This window comes from Brassica rapa, chromosome A01 (assembly GCF_000309985.2).
Source record: "Brassica rapa cultivar Chiifu-401-42 chromosome A01, CAAS_Brap_v3.01, whole genome shotgun sequence".
In the NCBI taxonomy this organism is placed as follows: domain Eukaryota; kingdom Viridiplantae; phylum Streptophyta; class Magnoliopsida; order Brassicales; family Brassicaceae; genus Brassica; species Brassica rapa.
In genome coordinates, this window is record NC_024795.2 from 15,729,890 (window position 1) to 15,747,621 (window position 17,732).

General features: G+C 37.2%; 1 long non-coding RNA gene and 1 pseudogene across 2 annotated transcripts; both read left to right on the forward strand.

Moving 5' to 3' along the window:
- Positions 1–458: 458 nt before the first annotated feature.
- Positions 459–6,242, forward strand: LOC117128209. Of its 2 annotated transcripts, XR_004451441.1 has the most exons (3): positions 1,428–4,078; positions 4,143–4,241; positions 4,333–6,242. It is a non-coding gene; the product is annotated as an uncharacterized LOC117128209 (long non-coding RNA). The 2 variants fall into 2 exon arrangements; XR_004451440.1 differs by having other exon boundaries at positions 459–4,241.
- A 554-nt stretch (positions 6,243–6,796) lies between these two features.
- LOC103873031 lies at positions 6,797–16,083 on the forward strand (annotated as a pseudogene).
- Positions 16,084–17,732: the final 1,649 nt, after the last annotated feature.

Below are 17,732 nucleotides of genomic sequence, written 5' to 3' on the forward strand. Positions count from 1 at the left end.
AAGTAGATGATATATTAGTTTTATAGATCCCAAGACGAAAATGTTTTTCTTTTCACTTTTAGTTTTACGTTATGTATATTTTTCAGAAGAAATTAAAATAGAAAATAAAACATATAGGAGGGAATTAAGGAGACAAAGAGACAAAAGCAACTGTGTGTATGAGTTTCGACATTTTTTAAGGGATAGTCAACATTGACTTTAGGATGTAAGACCACCTCCAATAGGTAGAATTTGGAGTTCTTAAAATATATATCATGTATGTATATATATTATATATGTATAAATATTTATGGAATTCATAAATTTTGTGGAACCCCATAGACAAAAGCTTCTAAAATCTTATTTTAAAAACTTTTGTTTATAGGGTTCCACAAAAATTGTGAATCCCACAAATAATTATACCCATATAATATATATATACATATATACATATATAATACATATTTTAAAAGCTTCAATGAGAAGAACTTTCATTAGAGGTGTTCTAAGGGCATTCACAACGCAGATCATTAGCATAAGGTCCTTACCAAAAAATAATAAAATATTGCATGGGTCCCATTGTTTTTTAAAAAATAGATCTTTTAAATTGTTATATAAAGACTGATCTTCACTTGTTTCTTGCACTGATCGCAGGTCCTACTGATAAATGGCGGCCCGCAATTGGTTCGACTTTTTATTTATTTATTTTTTATCAGAAAAAAAACAAAAAAAAAACAAAAGAAAGTTTAACCGGGCCGGAATTCTCAGCGATAATCATGGTCTAAAAGGGTAAAGGTTCAGGTAGACAGCATCACGTATCCAACGTGGCTTTCGATACGTTATGTTAGTGTTGGAGATATATTACATCTCTTGGATAATACTCACTAAACAAACAGAATTCAGTCCAATTGAATTCAAGTCAGCCCAATCGAAGATGAAGTCGGCACAATTTCAAATCGATTTGATAGAAAAAAATAAAAAAGACTTGTATATAAGGAGTAAGCCACCGAGGAGTCGGTTATCAAAGTCGGTAGCACAAAAGTTCTAATTGTGACATCGGGTCGGTCCAAGTTTTTATTTGCATTTTGCATACCTAAGGGAGAGATATATAATTGATTCCGGTTTTGGCCTTTTGACTCAATAACTTTCAACTTGCGACCCACATAACTTCATTTTTTAACAATTTAAAAACGACCCAAACACTTTCGGACCCAATGAAAAGCAACTCTACACACGTGCGAGTCCGACCCCACCTTCCGCCGGAGGAAATTTTTTTTTTTCGCAACCCGTCGGAGTTACTTTATGTGACTGGTAACTGTTGGGGAAAAATACTCAGGTATTGAATCCTCCAAACCCCAGGCATGACACCGGCCTCTGGATCCCCGCTGGAAGGAACCCGGTTCCAGGATCTCCGCTAGAAGGAACCCCGGTTCCCCGCTGTGGAGTTTTCCGGGTCCGGTCCAAGGATCGCCCCCCTTCCTCTGGGAAATGGAAAACTTCCGATAAGGAGAACCTTCCATATTTTCGAATATGGAAGAGTTTAACCTACTCCAACCGACTAAGGCCCGCCTTAGGAAGACTATATATGGGGAACCCAAGCCCTAAAGCAAGGGATCGATACTTCGAGACATAGAGATTAGAGCTAGGCGGCTAGAACTAGGGTTCTTACTCAAAATTCTTGTAGTTCCACCTCTTTGATATAATAAAACGTCTCCTTCTACTTTCGTACTCGCAAATCAATACAAATACAAGCCTTATCCATCGTTCCGTAGTACTCACAAAAATTCTACACAAAATTCTCCCAACAGTTTGGCGCTAGAAGGAGGGGAGTAATCTAAGCTACGTGATAATGGCGGTGGATGAGCATGACGAGCTACCCGAAGCTACCCAGAGAGAAGCCGAACTCCAGAGGCAAATCGACGATCTGCAAGGTCAAGTAACCGGGTTGCATCGAACTCGAGAAGAGACCAATCCCGAGCTTTCCTCGGAGTTTCAGATCCTGAAGGAAAAACTCAACGAACACTCGAAGCAACTGGAGTAGAGCGCCGAGAAGCTCAGCCAGCTCGAATCGGAGAATCTCACCCTCTGAGACGAAAGCCAAGCCCTTAACACGGCAAGCAACAAGAAGCGTCGATTCCGGACTCGGGTTCGCCACATGCCGACTCTGGAAACACCCAACTCCGAGACAGGCGCGAAGCCCCCAATTACGACGACGGGAGGAGACGCGTCTACGCAAGAAAAAGCCAAGGATGCTCAGGCTTATGACGTGGATGATAGCGACTCGGAGCCCGAGCCTAATAAGGAAATATCAGACGGAGCTGCGAGAACGGAGTCTCCTATGATCGCTCACCTTCACCAAATGTTCTCCGATAGGCTCGACGCCATGCGGTCCATGGTAAGAGAGACTCCCGGGGGTAGCTCCCTCCATCCGGAAGAGCAACCCTGATTCCTATGCTGATACTCCTTTCATGGATGAGATCACCTTGATCGAGATGCCCATGAAGTTCTCTTTCCCCAGCATAAAGGCCTACGATGGCACCACTGATCTGGACGACCACGTCGCCCAATATCGACAAAGGATGCTCGCCATTGCACTCCCAAAGGGGTCACGCGAAGCTACCATGTGCAAAGGTTTCGGCTCCACCTTGACCGGATCCACTCTGCAATGGTATATCAATTTGCCCTCCAGGTCCATAGCCTCCTTCGCGGTTCTCAGCTACAAATTTGTGGAGCAATTCGCCAGCAGCAGGGACCTGGAGAAAACTTCTGACAGCTTCTACGAAATCCTCCAGCACCGAGCGGAACCCCTGCGAGGCTACATAGCCCGCTTCAATCAAGAAAATGTGGTTATCCCCAAATGCAGCATCTCCACTGCTATCTCTGTTTTCAAGAGAGGTCTGCTCCCCGACGGAGACCTCTACAAGAAACTGACCAATTACAAGTGCAAAACTAAGCGGATTGTCATTCCGAGTTATTTTCTGAAAGTTGTGTTTGTTTTCGCGAGAGGTATTGCTGTAGTCTTTGTATGCGACCAGCCTGGAGGTGAAGCCATTTTGGTTGATCAAATGGTGGCCGATCGTAGTAAAACCGGTGGCTATGGACAAAGAACATATAGTACTGCATTCTGACCGGAGGGATCGAATGTTTAACGGTCAGTTCTTAAATTATTCATCTGTTCTCTCGAGGGTTCAGGTCTGCCGAAATCCTCATATTTGTCTATTTTCAGAAAGTTCAGGAGTTGTTATTTTAGAGCCGTTAAAGTCCATTCGGTGTGTTCTCAGGTTTTCTGAAGAACCTGTGGCAAAGGTAAGGGTCTTTTCCCGAATTTCTCTTACACGGCTTAGGACTTCGAATAAGTATAATTTATTTCTAATATGTTCCGTCTGCGTGAAATCGAGTCTGTCATTGCTTGTTTAGTTTTTAGGTTCTTTGCTTAAACCGGAATTAGGGTGTTAGAGGATTCAACAATGATTGTTTCATTTAAAATTGGTAAATAAAAATAGTTGTTTTATTAAGAGTTATGTGATTGTTTGAGACGGATACAGAGACGGACTTTTGTATGCCGGATTGTGTGGAGGTTACGGTCAGCTATAGTCGAACGGTTGACGCGTAACCCAGGAGGTCGATAAATCGTCTACAGGCGTGTGTTACCGAGCACTTGTTCGGTGTGTGTATGAACCGAGCACCTTTTCGGTGGTGTTTTTGGCCTGTTAGTGGGCAGCGAATGTGCACCTCGCTAGGACTATTGTTTGATCTCTGGATACTTTAGGTACCGTGTTAGGATTAAATTATATTTATTCGGAGTGCTTTGTCCGGGTCCATGAATTTCGGGTTTAGTATCTCATACCTCACTGAGTGACTTCCCCGTTACTCACCCCTCTTTCTTTCCCATTTCAGATGAGACAGACGAGTATATGATATTTGGACGGATTGGTGCTACTGGATTTTTTATTCGGATTTGTATTTGAGCTTAGAGTGAGTTGAATCGTGTATATGGACTATTGTGTTATGAGGCATTGTTGGTGGCACGCTGTTCTCCAGATAGGAGGTGACGGGTGTCACAGATACCTTTGCTTGCTCTTGAATACCAACCTCCTAGGTAATGATTCTTCTTTACCTTCGAAAAGAGTTTATGCTTTGGCTTGATTCTTTTGTTTTGTTAGGACTAATTCATTCAAAACGGTGGAAGCCTCGTTGAGAATTGATGGAGTAGCTAGTGCTGGTTTCAAGATTTCGCGGTCAAAGCTAGTTAATCTGATTAGGTAAATTAGCTTTCTTTTCTTTTTGATCTTCCATTGCATTCTCATGTTTGCTGAGAAAAAAAAATCATTCTTCTTTGTTGTTACCTCGCAGTAGTGGGGACATTCGGGTTAACTGGGCAACGGTTACCAAGAACGGAACCATGGTAAAGACTGGTGATGTTGTCTCTGTTACCGGGAAAGGGAGACTCAAGGTAAGACTGTAAGAGGGAAAATGGCCTATTCTTCTATGAACTAATTGTTTCCGGTTTTTTCACACACAGATTTTTAAGTCATGCCAAAAACCACATGAACAACGGAAAAGTGGTTTATTCCCCTATGAACTAGTTTTTTCTGGTTTTTCACACACGAACTTTTAAATCATGCCAAAAAACACATGAACAACTCTATTTTTGAATAACATACACAAACTATCGATTTTTAAACTAATTCCTCTAAAACTGTAAATGGTGTTATTTAAATGTTAACTAGTTTGTGATAGGTGGAGAGCCGGTTTGATTTGGATTAATAAAAAAATTACTATGTAGTTTTATCTTTTTTCTCTTTTTTTTTGTCAACTGTTCTTCTTTTTCAGAAATAGTTTTACTTTTCGTCATCAATTGGAGATAAAATTTATAATTCTGCAGAAGAATAAAATGTTTTACATGATGCATAAAAAAAAAAGAAAAGCAGTCCACAAGGAATTATAAAATCGGTGCAGTATCCCCAACTGATGATGAAGAGTAAAACGATTTCTGAAAAAAAAAAAGCAATTGACAAAAAAAATAAAGAATAAAACGACAGTATTTTTTTATCAATCCAAATTAAACAGGCTTTCCATATGTCATAAACCAAATTGATTGTGTAATTACTAAAATGACTCATATTTTTTGAAAATTATTAGAATATTTTTTGGTCGAAATTGCCCCTGCCCATAGTTATAATTAAAAAAAATTATTACAAAAATACCCTTACATCTGATCGACGGCAGATTTTTTTTTTTAAAAAAAAAATAAATCTATCGAATAATAAGTCTGTTTATAAAATCTGTATGAAAAAATAAATCTACCATTAAAGTGGTGACAGACTTTTTTAAAAACGTCAGATTTGTTTACACGGCAGAGTTAATTGTTTGATTTAAATAGAAAATATATTTTTATGAATATATCTGTCAAATGAGGTAGCAGATTTGTTATGAATGGTAGGTTTTTGTGGTCAACTTATTTTCTTATGTTCGACTTATTTTTTTTACGGCAGAGTTATATATATGATCTAAAATTGTTGGTAGATTTTTTGCTTATATGGTTGTAGACTTTTTGATTTATGTTGTGGAAGATTTATTGACGGAAATTTGGGTTTATGTAAATCAGATTTAATTTAATATCTAATTTTGATCCGGTTTACATTAATTTCAAATCTTGTTTATTTTTAGGTTAACTAATATCATAATTAGGTAATTTTTGGTACTTGTCATCATCTTTTTTATCTTTCTTTTCTTCTTCGTCAAGTTATTCTCTTTCGTGGTGGTTTAATCACTTCTATAGAGATAATGAATTTGTTTAGAGATGCTCAAAGAAAAATAAGTTTAAGCTACCAAAGCTAATTAAAAATAGTATACTTAGCACCACGAACTGTCAAGCAATGCAGACAGTTCATTATATAATATTAGTGAATTTCATAGTAATCAGTCAATATTCAGTAGCATGTAAATGTGATAATCGATCATTGATTTCGACAAGAAAATAAACGAAACAACTCGGCTACATGAATGTTACATGTTGAGAAACAGACGACATAACAAAAAGAAACAAGAACAGATTATCATCTAAACGAGTTTCCGCATTCCTCATACAGGTATACATTCTCTGGCTTAGCTCTTCGCACGTCAGCTCGTGATTATTTATGTTTCCCATTTGAAGATGCAAACTGTAGACGAGCCTTTCTCCATGAGACCTAGAAGATGAAACATCAACAAAGAACAAACCCATCTTCTTCCGAATCTGGGCAAAGCATAAACCAGAGGACATATCATAGAAGCACCAAGCACTGTCAAAGCGATGCAGACACAGAGTATTTATTCGTTGCATGGACAGTGACAGCTCGCACCTGAGAAGACATCATTGTTTTATTGTTATAACAGAACAAATGCAGGTAAAATTGTATGCGACTGTTGCCTAAGTTTTTCAATTTCATCATTATAAGTTTAAGTCAACTTTTTATGGGGACATGTAACACCAGGATCACTTTATATCAGTTTTCAAAGATGATGACTTTACGAGAACCAGATTTCACAGTAGCTGCGTGAGCAGCAACTAAAAAAAATCTAGACTTTATATAAACAAGTTCATTATCTCTAAACTAGGAATTAGAGTCTACAAACTTTCACAATCAATAAAACAATAATAAAACAATCTGTCATAACCAAATTAATTACGAAACAAAAAAAACAGGCTATCGATTTCAAAGGGGAAGGAATGTTGAAATTGGGATTTAGGGTTTTTGAAACTAAACGCTCAACCAAACAATATATGTTAAAAATGTGTAACAACAACTTGGAATTGGATAGATTTAGCACTTACAATTTCAATTTCGTCGATTTAAAAGGAAAGACAAATCAGACCTAGGGCTTACACGACAGGGACGATGGCGACTTGGCGAGGAGGTGCCGAAATTAACGACGACAGCGTCAGAGTAGATATTGCAGGAGTGGGATAGGGATGACGGCGACTCTCGATCGGAGATGGCTTCACCTCCAGTTTCGTCGACGCCGTGACTCGTGAGAGAGACCCGATAAACTCTTTTCTTCTTTTCTAATTTTTTTTTGTCGTCACCTTCTTTTCTAATTATTATTATTTTTATTATTTTAACCTATATTTTCCATTTTTTTAACTTACTATAAAGGCAAACTTGTAGTTAATCAAGTTAGAAATGGGTTTTCGGTAAATTTTCTTGTATCTCATTTTAGTCTAGTAATTAAAATTTAATATGAGTCATTCTAGTAATTTTTAGATTAATTAGAGTTATTCTAAGTAATTTCTCTTTAATTTATGATAAACGTACAAGAATCAATTTATGACTGAAAGAGTCGAGAAATCAATTTATACAATAGCTAATTATATTCTAAAGAGCAATATGCAATAAGATGATCAATAATTCATACACCATAGGATAAACCAACCAAAATGCAAGAACATTCTACCACAGCTGAAAAGTACATAAAGACATTACTGTTTATGTACATAACATCAAAATTCAAATGATCTTTAGTTTAGACTTACAACAACTAAGTTTATTTTTCGTTAAAGATTACAGCTGAATCTTATCTACAATAGCATGACTCTCCAATCACATTATGCCGTTCCTTAAATGATCATATAACACATCCGAGTCTTATTATTTTAGTATGTAATAGTAATTCAGTGTGATAATTTGACGGACAACAAACAGAAAATTGGATGGTTTTGTACATAAACTAGAGTCAATAATTTCCAGAAAAAATATCTGACATCACATTTAGTCGACCTAAAGAGAAGAGAAGACCAGAGCACCTATTCCAAATGTTTACAACTACTAGACTTTACATACAGCTACTTTCTTGAATTTGACATCAATCATAGAAACTTAAGAAGCTTCATCGGCTCTGTACGACTAAGAGATCACAGGATAGACACACGTATATAACATAGAATTCTCGATCACTGTTATAGTAAAACTCAATTCAACATTTAAATCTATAAATGTAACGTGTTCATCAGCATATGATGAAGAATTCCATAAATTGTGAAAATTAAGTGATGTATATTTTTGACAAGACTCACAAACCAAGGCTTAGATACAAATACCATAACAATTGAATTTTTCAAGTCAACATATACAATTTAAATAATCTAACATAGTAATCATCAGCGTAGAGATGTCATTTCACATGTTTAAAATGATCACCCAGGGTAAAGAGCATTAAAGAAAACATAACATTCAAGATGCAAAGAAACTACTACCACCATCTCTAGTCTTTCAGATATGTTGAATCTACAAGAGATACATCTATTTCATAAAATGAGAAACCTTGTAGTAGATGCAAGCACCAAACTAAAGAGAATACTAACACTGTACATGTTTAGAACGATCATTCAGGGTTAGGAGGAGTATTGACACAGAAACAGAAACATTTGAAATTCAATGAAACTACCACCCGAATCTGCAGGAGAGCCTCACCTACTTTGATCTACAAGAGACTACAAGATACATCAATTTCAACAAATTAGAAACCTTATAATACATGCAATAGAGAGAGATTACACAAAAACAGAAACATTCGAAATTCAATGAAATTAGCACCACAAATCTGCAGGAGGCTCTCACTTACTACAAGATACATCCATTTCACAAAGTGAGAGACCTTATAATGCATACAAGTACCAAACTATAAATAGTTTTATTAACACTATTTAGAATGATCAGTGAAGGTCAGGAGAATAACACAAAACAGAAACATTCGAAACTTAAGAAAACTAGCACCACAAGATGCAGGAGTGTCTCTCACCTACTTTGATCTACAAGAGCTACTAGATATATTCATTTGACAAAATTAGAGACCTTATAATACATGCAATAGAGATTACAAATACTGAAAACAAAAAAAGTAATGCTCCAAAATCAAAATAGAAAATCTACCTGTTCATCAGTGGATATGTTAGGAATTAATTTTCTAGAATCTCACGGATGCTAGCTAAACCAATGATAGAAATGTTGACTAGTCAGCTTAAATGGAGCATAGATATTCATTTCCAGTTACTTTTATCTACGCATATATCACTTAGCTTTGTAAATTTTCGTAAGTAAAGAAACCCATTTATACAAGAGCAAAGTCAAGAAAAGCATATACCTGAGAAAGCCTTTGCCTCAATGAGGATATGAGCAGTTTATGAAGCACAAACCTGAACAGATGAAACTAATCTTTACTTCATGTTTGTGTCTCAATTTTCATAATTGTACCAACTAAATTACAAACAAATTTGAAATGCACATACCTGTCAAAGAAATCTGCTACACTTGAAATCTTCTATAAGTCTCTAACAATTTGAAGTAGCACATACATACCTGCAAAATTCAGAATTAATCAGTCTCTGCTTCACTTAAATGCCTCATTCTTACCTTGTGAATTTTACGTTGTGAGTGGTAAAGTAATGAATGTGTTAGACATTCATAGTCTTTTTCTTATCTAACAAGTCGAATCTTTGGTCTAAAGACTTTCTATATCCCATTCATAGTTTCGGGTAACACTATTTGAGAACTTTTTTAAGTCTCGGATAGTAAAGCACATAATCAGTTTTCAGTTCATTTGTCTCTGTCTTAAGACTTGGTTTAAGTTGTTAGTCACTTTCCCCATCTAATAAGCCAAAAACCAACTCAATTTCGGTTCATCATAGTCTCTGTCTTAAGATTTGGTTTAGGCCGTTCAGTTGGTCGTTTTCTCCTTCCATCAAGCCAGAAACGAACTCAATTTTGGCTCATAGTCTCTGTCTTAAGACTTAGTTTAAGCCATCGGTCGTTTTCCCCTTCCATCAAGCCAAAAACGAACTCTACTTTGGGTCATAGTCTCTGTCTTAAGACTTGGTTTAAGCCAGTGGTTGTTTTCCATTTGTCTAAATACTTTGCCAAGGCTTGTGGTGAAGTAAGGAGTCTGTTTTTGATTCATATAACCTGTCTTAAACTCTTTTTCAGCTTTTGGTCCTTCTCTGTCTAGCGGTTATTAAGCCTTTTGATTATTGTTTTGGTTCATAGTCTCTGTTTAAGTCGTGTTTACCATACAACAACTCAAACAACCATTGTCTTTGTGTAAGACTTTTCTAAGCCGCAGGTAGTTTTTTCCATCCAACAAGTAGTAGGTTTGTGTGCAATTAAACCGGTGGTCGTATTTTTCCATCCACGGTTAGTTGTTTTTACATCCAGTTCATAGTCTTCATCTTGAAGACCTTTCATGAGCTGTGTGTAGCAAGAAACTCAATTTTTAGTCTATACTCTCTGTTTTAAGACTTGGTTTAACCTGTTGTTGGTAGTTTTTCCCAGCAATCAAGTCAAAACCAACTCAATGTTTGTTTCATAATCTCTGTCTTAAGACTTGGATTAAGCCATTGTTTTCCATCCAACAAGCCAAAAACTGACATGTAGTCAGTCATCTGTCTATTTTCATACTCTGTGTTTAATTTCATACTCTCTCTGTCTTAAGAGTTGTGGTCAAGTATGTCTGTTTTTGATTCATATCAGCTTGTGGTGATGTCGTTTTCACATCCAACTCATAATAGTCTTCAACTTTAAGACCTTTTATAAGCCCCTTAAGACGTTTCCAGAGCTGTTGGTCGTTCTTTCATCCAACAACTGCAGAAACTAATTCATAGGATTTGTCTATAAGATTTTGCAAGCCGAGGGTTCAATCACAATTTGTCTAAGCTGTTTGTTGTTTTTCTAAGCCGTGGGTACTGGTAAAGCAGGGAACCCGTTTCAATTCATAGTCTTTGCATTTAGACTTTGTTAAGACTAACCCCTAGTCTTTGTCTGAAAACATTCTTTAAGCCGTGGGTAGTCTTTGTCTAAAACATTCTTTAAGCCGTGGGTAGTCGTCAAGCAATAATTCTGTTTGGCTTAAAGACTTCCATAAAGCCGTGGGTAGTTGTAGTATTGACCCATAAAGACTCTTCTCATAGAGCTGTTGTTGGCCAGATTCAGTCTTTGTCTAAAGACTTTACATAAGTTGTGTGTAGCAAGAATCTCAAAGTCTTTGTCTAAATTTTTTTCATAAGCTGTGGGTAGTCTTTGTCTGAAAACAAACATTCTTTAAGCCGTGGGTAGTGTTTGTCTGAAAACATTCTTTAAGCCGTGGGTAGTCGTCAAGCAATAATTATGTTTGGCTTAAAGACTTCCATAAAGACTCTTCTCATAGAGCTTTTGTTGGCCAGATTCAGTCTTTGTCTAAAGACTTTACATAAGCTGTGTGTAGCAAGAATCTCAAAGTCTTTGTCTAAGAACTTTTCATAAGCCGTGGGTAGCAATATTTTCTAAAGCCTCTTAATCAACTCATGGACTTTGTTTAAAGACTTTATAAGCCGTGGGTAACTAATAGTCTATGTCTAAAGACGTTACAGTGTACCGTTGGTCGTTTTATCCATCCCAACATTCATAGTCTTTTTGTGTCTAAAGACCTTTGTGAAAGCCACGGGACATTTGATCCAACCAAACATTCATAGTGTTTGTCTGCCTAAAGACATTTTTTTTGCAAGCCACGGGTCGTTTGATCCAGCCAACCTTTGTCTAAAAACTTTATTGAAAGCTCTGTCTAAAGACTTTTCTTAAGCCGTTTTTGTAAGCCGTGGGTACAGTCTCTGTCTAAAGACTTTTCTTAAGCCGTTTGTTGTGTTTTGTAAGCCGTGGGTAACAAAATTCTGTCATACTTTCCATCGTTCACTTAGACATGCACTACCACCAACCAATAGAGTTGTTGGACCCATGATTTCAAAAACAATTCAGGGTCTAGGCTTCACGCAACGGGACAATGTCCCCAAATAAGAATCTGACAAAACACTATTAGATTAGTGTCTGCCTTATGATCTTTTTGGGGTTTGATAGAACCAAAACAAAAGTAAGCAAGAATCGGCAGTGCGGTACTGAATCTCAAACTTGGAAACAAAACAGTAAAAGAGAAAGTAAAAGAGCTTATCTGTTTTACTGCTGCTACTTCTTTGCCTCCAAGATCCGATCTTATCTTCAATTGTTTCAGTGACTCTATCAAGAGGTATGATGTAATGGAATCTGTCAGCAACGGTTTCTCCACACAAACATACTACTGTAAACAAAAACAGAGAGAAAATATTACTTGTATGGTCAAAACAGGTGAAAGAACAAAACTTGGAACTCAAAACAAATATGCAGTCTCAATATTGATCCCCTATGTCTATTTGCATGAACATAATCTTTTACTCTCACAAATACACTATTAAGGAATCAACAATGGTGCTAGCACAAGAAAGAAATCAAATAGATCCGCGTATGTGTATATAAGTATCTACCTCTCTATTCGCTTTATATAATCGATCTTTAAGTCCCAATGATATCCATAACTAAAACTCCAAATTAAAGCACAATCACGCTTTACAATAGATCAAAAAACTCTAGCGTAAGCGTAAGACAGAGAAGTACCTCAACGAGTGATTCAAGCGCTTCCATGTAGATTCAACATCACTGCAAGTCTGCAACAAATAAAATAACGAACGATTTAGGAAACTTGAAACCCTAAAGCAAAATCGCAAAGAGGATTACGAAACCCAACGGATCGCACGCGAACTCCAAACAAGATAACAATGGATCAAAATCAAATTCATGATCTACATATTACATGAATCGGAAAAGAAACTTACTGATCTAAGAATCTCACCGGTTCCTCCGAGAGAGAGAGAGAGAGACTTCCTCTGCTTATATTATGTGCATCGTTGCGTTTTTGTTAACAATAATTTTCTAACGGATACATTTACGGTTTACTAACACATTACGATCAAACACCAAACCAAACCGGATTAAGAGCCATCAGATACTTTAATTAGGACGGTCCCGCATTTCCCGGTTATATCACACGATTTAACTTTTCCATCAACTGTCCAACATATTAGATGGGCTTCAAGAAAGCCCATTAAAGCCAATTAATTCAAATTTCAAAATCTAAAGTTCGGCTTCCTCTTACGCTCTCCGTCCGCATCTCGCAACGTTTCATCTCTGCGAATCTTGAACACTCTTTCCCTCGTCAATGGCGAATTCAAACTCATACCTTACCACACCCACTAAAACCCCGTCTTCACGTAGAAACAATCAGTCTCAATCGAAAATTCAATCTCACCCCCAGGATCCGGCCACTTCGGAGTCTAGGTCACGATTCGAAGCCTACAACCGTCTCCAAGCAGCCGCCGTCGCTTTCGGGGAGAAACTTCCGACACCGGAGATCGTAGCCATCGGTGGTCAATCAGACGGCAAAAGCTCTCCTAGGGTTCCGATTCAACGTCCGCGAGGTCGAAATGGGGACGCGCCGTCCTCTGATTCTCCAGATGGTTCATGATGTATCTGCGTTAGAGCCGCGGTGTAGATTCCAGGTAACTATCATCTTTCGATTGCTTTGGTTGAGATGAATGGTGTTGAATTTGGTGAGTTTTGGATTTTGGTAGGATGAAGATTCGGAAGTCCGATTGTTTCGGCTACAGCAGTAGCGGATGTGATTAGGTCTAGAACGGAGGCGCTTTTGAGGAAGACGAAGACTGCGGTGAGTATGCTCATTCTCCCAATCTGACCATCATCGATACTCCTGGTTTTGTTCTTAAGGTAGCTCTCTCTCTCGGGTTGAGATTTTGATTTTCGGTTAAGCTTAGATTCAATTTCGGTTCGGTAGATTAATAACAAATTCGGTTTTGTGTGTGCAGGCAAAGAAAGGAGACCACACCTGATGAAATTCTATCGATGGTCAAGTCTCTGGCTTCTCCTCCACATCGCATCCTCTTGTGGAGTGGTGCTCTTCTTTGTGGCTTGATGCTGTTCGTGAAATTGATTCAAGCTTTCGGAGGACAATTGTTGTTGTCTCCAAGTTTGATAATCGCCTCAAGGTACTAGAGTGTTTGAACACACAATCACTTAAGTTGATGTTTCTTTTTACTAATTTGAGTATCCGCAGGAGTTTAATGATCGTGGTGAAGTTGATCGTTACCTCAGTGCTAGTCGGTACCTTGGGGAGAACACTCGTCCTTACTTTGTGGCCTTGCCTAAAGACAGGAGCACTGTCTCAAACGATGAGTTTCGTAGACATGGACGTTATAAGGCATTTGCGTGAGGGTGTCAACGGAGGATTTGATGAAGAAAAGTTCCGTTCTCATATTGGTTTTGGGTCGTTAAGAGATTTCTTAGAGTCTGAGCTTCAGAAGAGGTACAAGGACGCTGCTCCAGCAACACTAGCTTTGCTTGAACAGCGATGCTCTGAGGTAACTGATGATATGCTCAGAATGGATATGAAGATTCAGGCTACTTCTGATGTTGCTCATCTCAGAAAAGTTGCAATGCTATATATGCATGGCTTCTATTAGCAATCATGTGGTGAGTAAATTGTAAAAGTACAGTTTCTAAGTCTTTAGTAAATGAGTTGAGAAATGACATTGTTTTGCTTTGGTTTGTTAAGGGAGCTTTGATTGATGGAGCTGCAAATCCAGCACCTGAGCAATGGGGGAAAACAACCGAAGAAGAACGTGGCGAGAGTGGTATTGGAACCTGGCCCGGCGTGTGGCTGGATATTAAGCCGCCTAATGCTGTTCTTAGACTCTATGGAGGAGCTGCTTGTGAAAGAGTCATTCACGAGTTCCGCTGTGCTGCCTACTCAATCGAGTGCCCTCCAGTGTCAAGAGAGAAGGTACACTTCATCTGCTTTACTCAGTAAAACAACATTTTTATACTTTCCATATAAACTCAAAGTTAGCCTCAATTTTTTCAGGTAGCAAACATTCTGCTAGCTCATGCTGGGCGTGGAGGTGGTAGAGGAGTAACAGAAGCTTCAGCAGAGATTGCTAGAACCGCAGCACGGTCGTGGCTCGCTCCTCTTCTGGACACAGCCTGTGACAGCTGAAATTGCTCTCGAAAGAAACCTGAACCAAAACTCAGAATGTAAGAATACGATCCTTGATTTTATAAAATCTCATAGATCCCCTGTATCTCATGAAGTTTCTTTGATAGCAGATGAGAAGAAAGCTGAAAATATGGATGGATGCGTTGGTTTTCATGCTGCTCTACGGAACTGTTACAGTCGTTTCGTGAAGAATCTTGCGAAACAGTGCAAGCAACTAGTAAGACACCATCTTGATTCGGTGACGAGCCCATACTCCATGGCCTGCTATGAGAGTGACTACCACCAAGGAGGATCTTTTTGGCTCTTATAACAAACCTAACCAAGCCTCTGGTATTGGTTCGTTTTGCTTCGAGCTCTCTGATACAGGGCGTGATGAGCCAATGAAAGATCAAGAAAACATTCCTCCTGAGAAGAGTAAGGCCCAAGAGACAACACCAGGGAAAGGAGAGGAAACACATATAACAGTCCCTGAGACACCATCACCAGACCAGCCATGTGAGATAGGATATGGTTTGGTAAAGAAAGAGATTGGCAATGGTCATCATCATGATGGTGGTGGAGCCAGAAAAAGAGTGGCGAGAATGGGAGGAAACAGGAACATACAGCCACTTAGGATTCAGAACGGAGAAGGTGGGCTTCTGTTTGGTACCACGGAAAATGGAATGAATTCAAGCTCTGCTTACACTGAGATATGTTCATCAGCTGCACAACATTTTGCTAGAATACGTGAAGTTCTTGTGGAAAGAAGCGTAACGTCGACCCTAAACTCAGGGTTTCTAACACCTGGTAAGTTCTACTTGTTTCATGCTGAAGAAGACATCGTTTGCGTCTGATTTGATTTGAGTTAACTTAAAATTGATTGTTTTGTGATTGCAGCCGAGACAGGCTAGTGGTTGCACTTGGTGTGGATTTGTTTGCAGTAAACGATGAGAAGTTCATGGACATGTTCGTTGCACCTGGAGCTATTGATGTGCTGCAAAACGAACGTCAACAGCTTCAGAAACGTCAGAAGATTCTTCAGTCTTGCTTGACTGAGTTCAAAACCGTGTCTCGTTCATTGTAATGGAAATGAATGATCATTTGTTTCTAATGATGTTCCTTTTCTCTGTAAACACGTGATATTCTTCTTGAAATGACAAAACTGAGGTTGTTGTTTTTTGTTTGTTCTGTAATAACCAAAAAAAAAAAAGAGAAATTTTTGGGTTCATCTCCTATTTTATATACAGATCTTTTTTAATAAGGAAACAGAATATTTAGAATTTATTTTCTAAAATAAAAGGATAAAAAATAAATAAATAAAATGTAACAGCAATAAAAAAAACGAATTTTTTAACATTGTTAAAGTTGTTCATACTAAATCCTAAACCTTTGGATAAATCCTTAACCCTTAGGTAAAATATAAAAAATAAATAAAATATGGTAGCAGCTGTAAAATTTTTTTTTTTAATATTATTAAAAGCGTTCATACTAAACTCTAAATCCTAAATATTAAACCTTAAACCCTTAGATAAACCCTAAATCCTTGGATAAAGAGATATTCCAAGGGTTATGAGTCATATCAATGGATTTATGATATATCCAAGGGTTTAGGGTTTAGGGTTTAGTGTTTATCTAAAGATTTAAGGTTTCATGTTTAGTGTTTAGTATGAACGGCTTTAACAATATTAAAAAATCATTTTTTATTGTTATTATACTTTTTTATTTATATTCTATCCTTTTATTTAAAAAAATAAATTCAAAATATTTTTTTTTTTTGAAAAAATATATATATAAAATAATCAATTTTCATTGGCTGGTTCACCTAGGGGGTGAATCCAAGAATTTCTCATAAAAAAACACAAGAATCAAATGCTTTGTTGTTGTTTTTTTGTTTGTCAAAGTGTATTATTATTACGTAAGAAAGGAGAAGAAGGGGAATAGAGTTATAGGCTGGATCGAATAAATAGAAACAATCTATCTATCTATCTATTATTATAAAATACTTTTTTGTTTAAATGTAATGTCTTAATCTTTTGAAATAGTTTCATATTAAAAATGTAAAAATACATAAACGTTAAGTTTTTAAAAGAAATTATTATACTCCCTCTGTTTCATAATACTTGATGTTTTATCTTTGTGTACAAAAGATTAAGACATTACTTTTAAACAAAAAAGTATTTGTAAAGATAAAATATTTTTAGTAAAATTTTAAAGTTAAAAATTAAATGAATAATAAAAAAATTTAAAATTTTAGAAAATTTACCTCTTCGTAAATCTTATCCACTTCAGGTGTGGATAAAGTGACGGGTAATCTATCGGTGGACTGTTGGGTCTGTTGGGTCTGGCGGTCTTCAACCCGAGCAACCAAGTCGTTGTAGATTTGTTCGGACTTACCATCTAGAAATACGCATGCCTTGTTCTTGTGGGTCTTCTCGTAAAGTTCCACAAGAGACGGGAAATGTCCCGTCTCTTTGGCCTAAGAAATATTTAAGAAAGTTAGAATATAAAAATATATAAATATATATTAAATTTTTTATTTAATTAAATATTTAATTACCGTTTCCAAACGGACACCGGCGTGGGGTTTTTGGCCTGTAGTGTGAAGCATCGGCCCGTTCCCGTGCTCATCGACCGTGTTACGGGAGTTAGAGCAAGACTGGACGACTCTAATGTAATCAGGATGGCCTCATCCGATATTGCTCTCTTACTTGTGGTCATAATTTTCATTTTACATGCATTGACCAATGGCTTCGTACAAACACAAACTGCTGAATATGTAGGGAAAATAATCTATGATTCCACTTTCAATATGATTAATAACATGGAATATCATGTTTTAATTTCCAAGTTTATTTGTGTAGTATTTTCTACTTTGTTTTTCTCATTTTCAA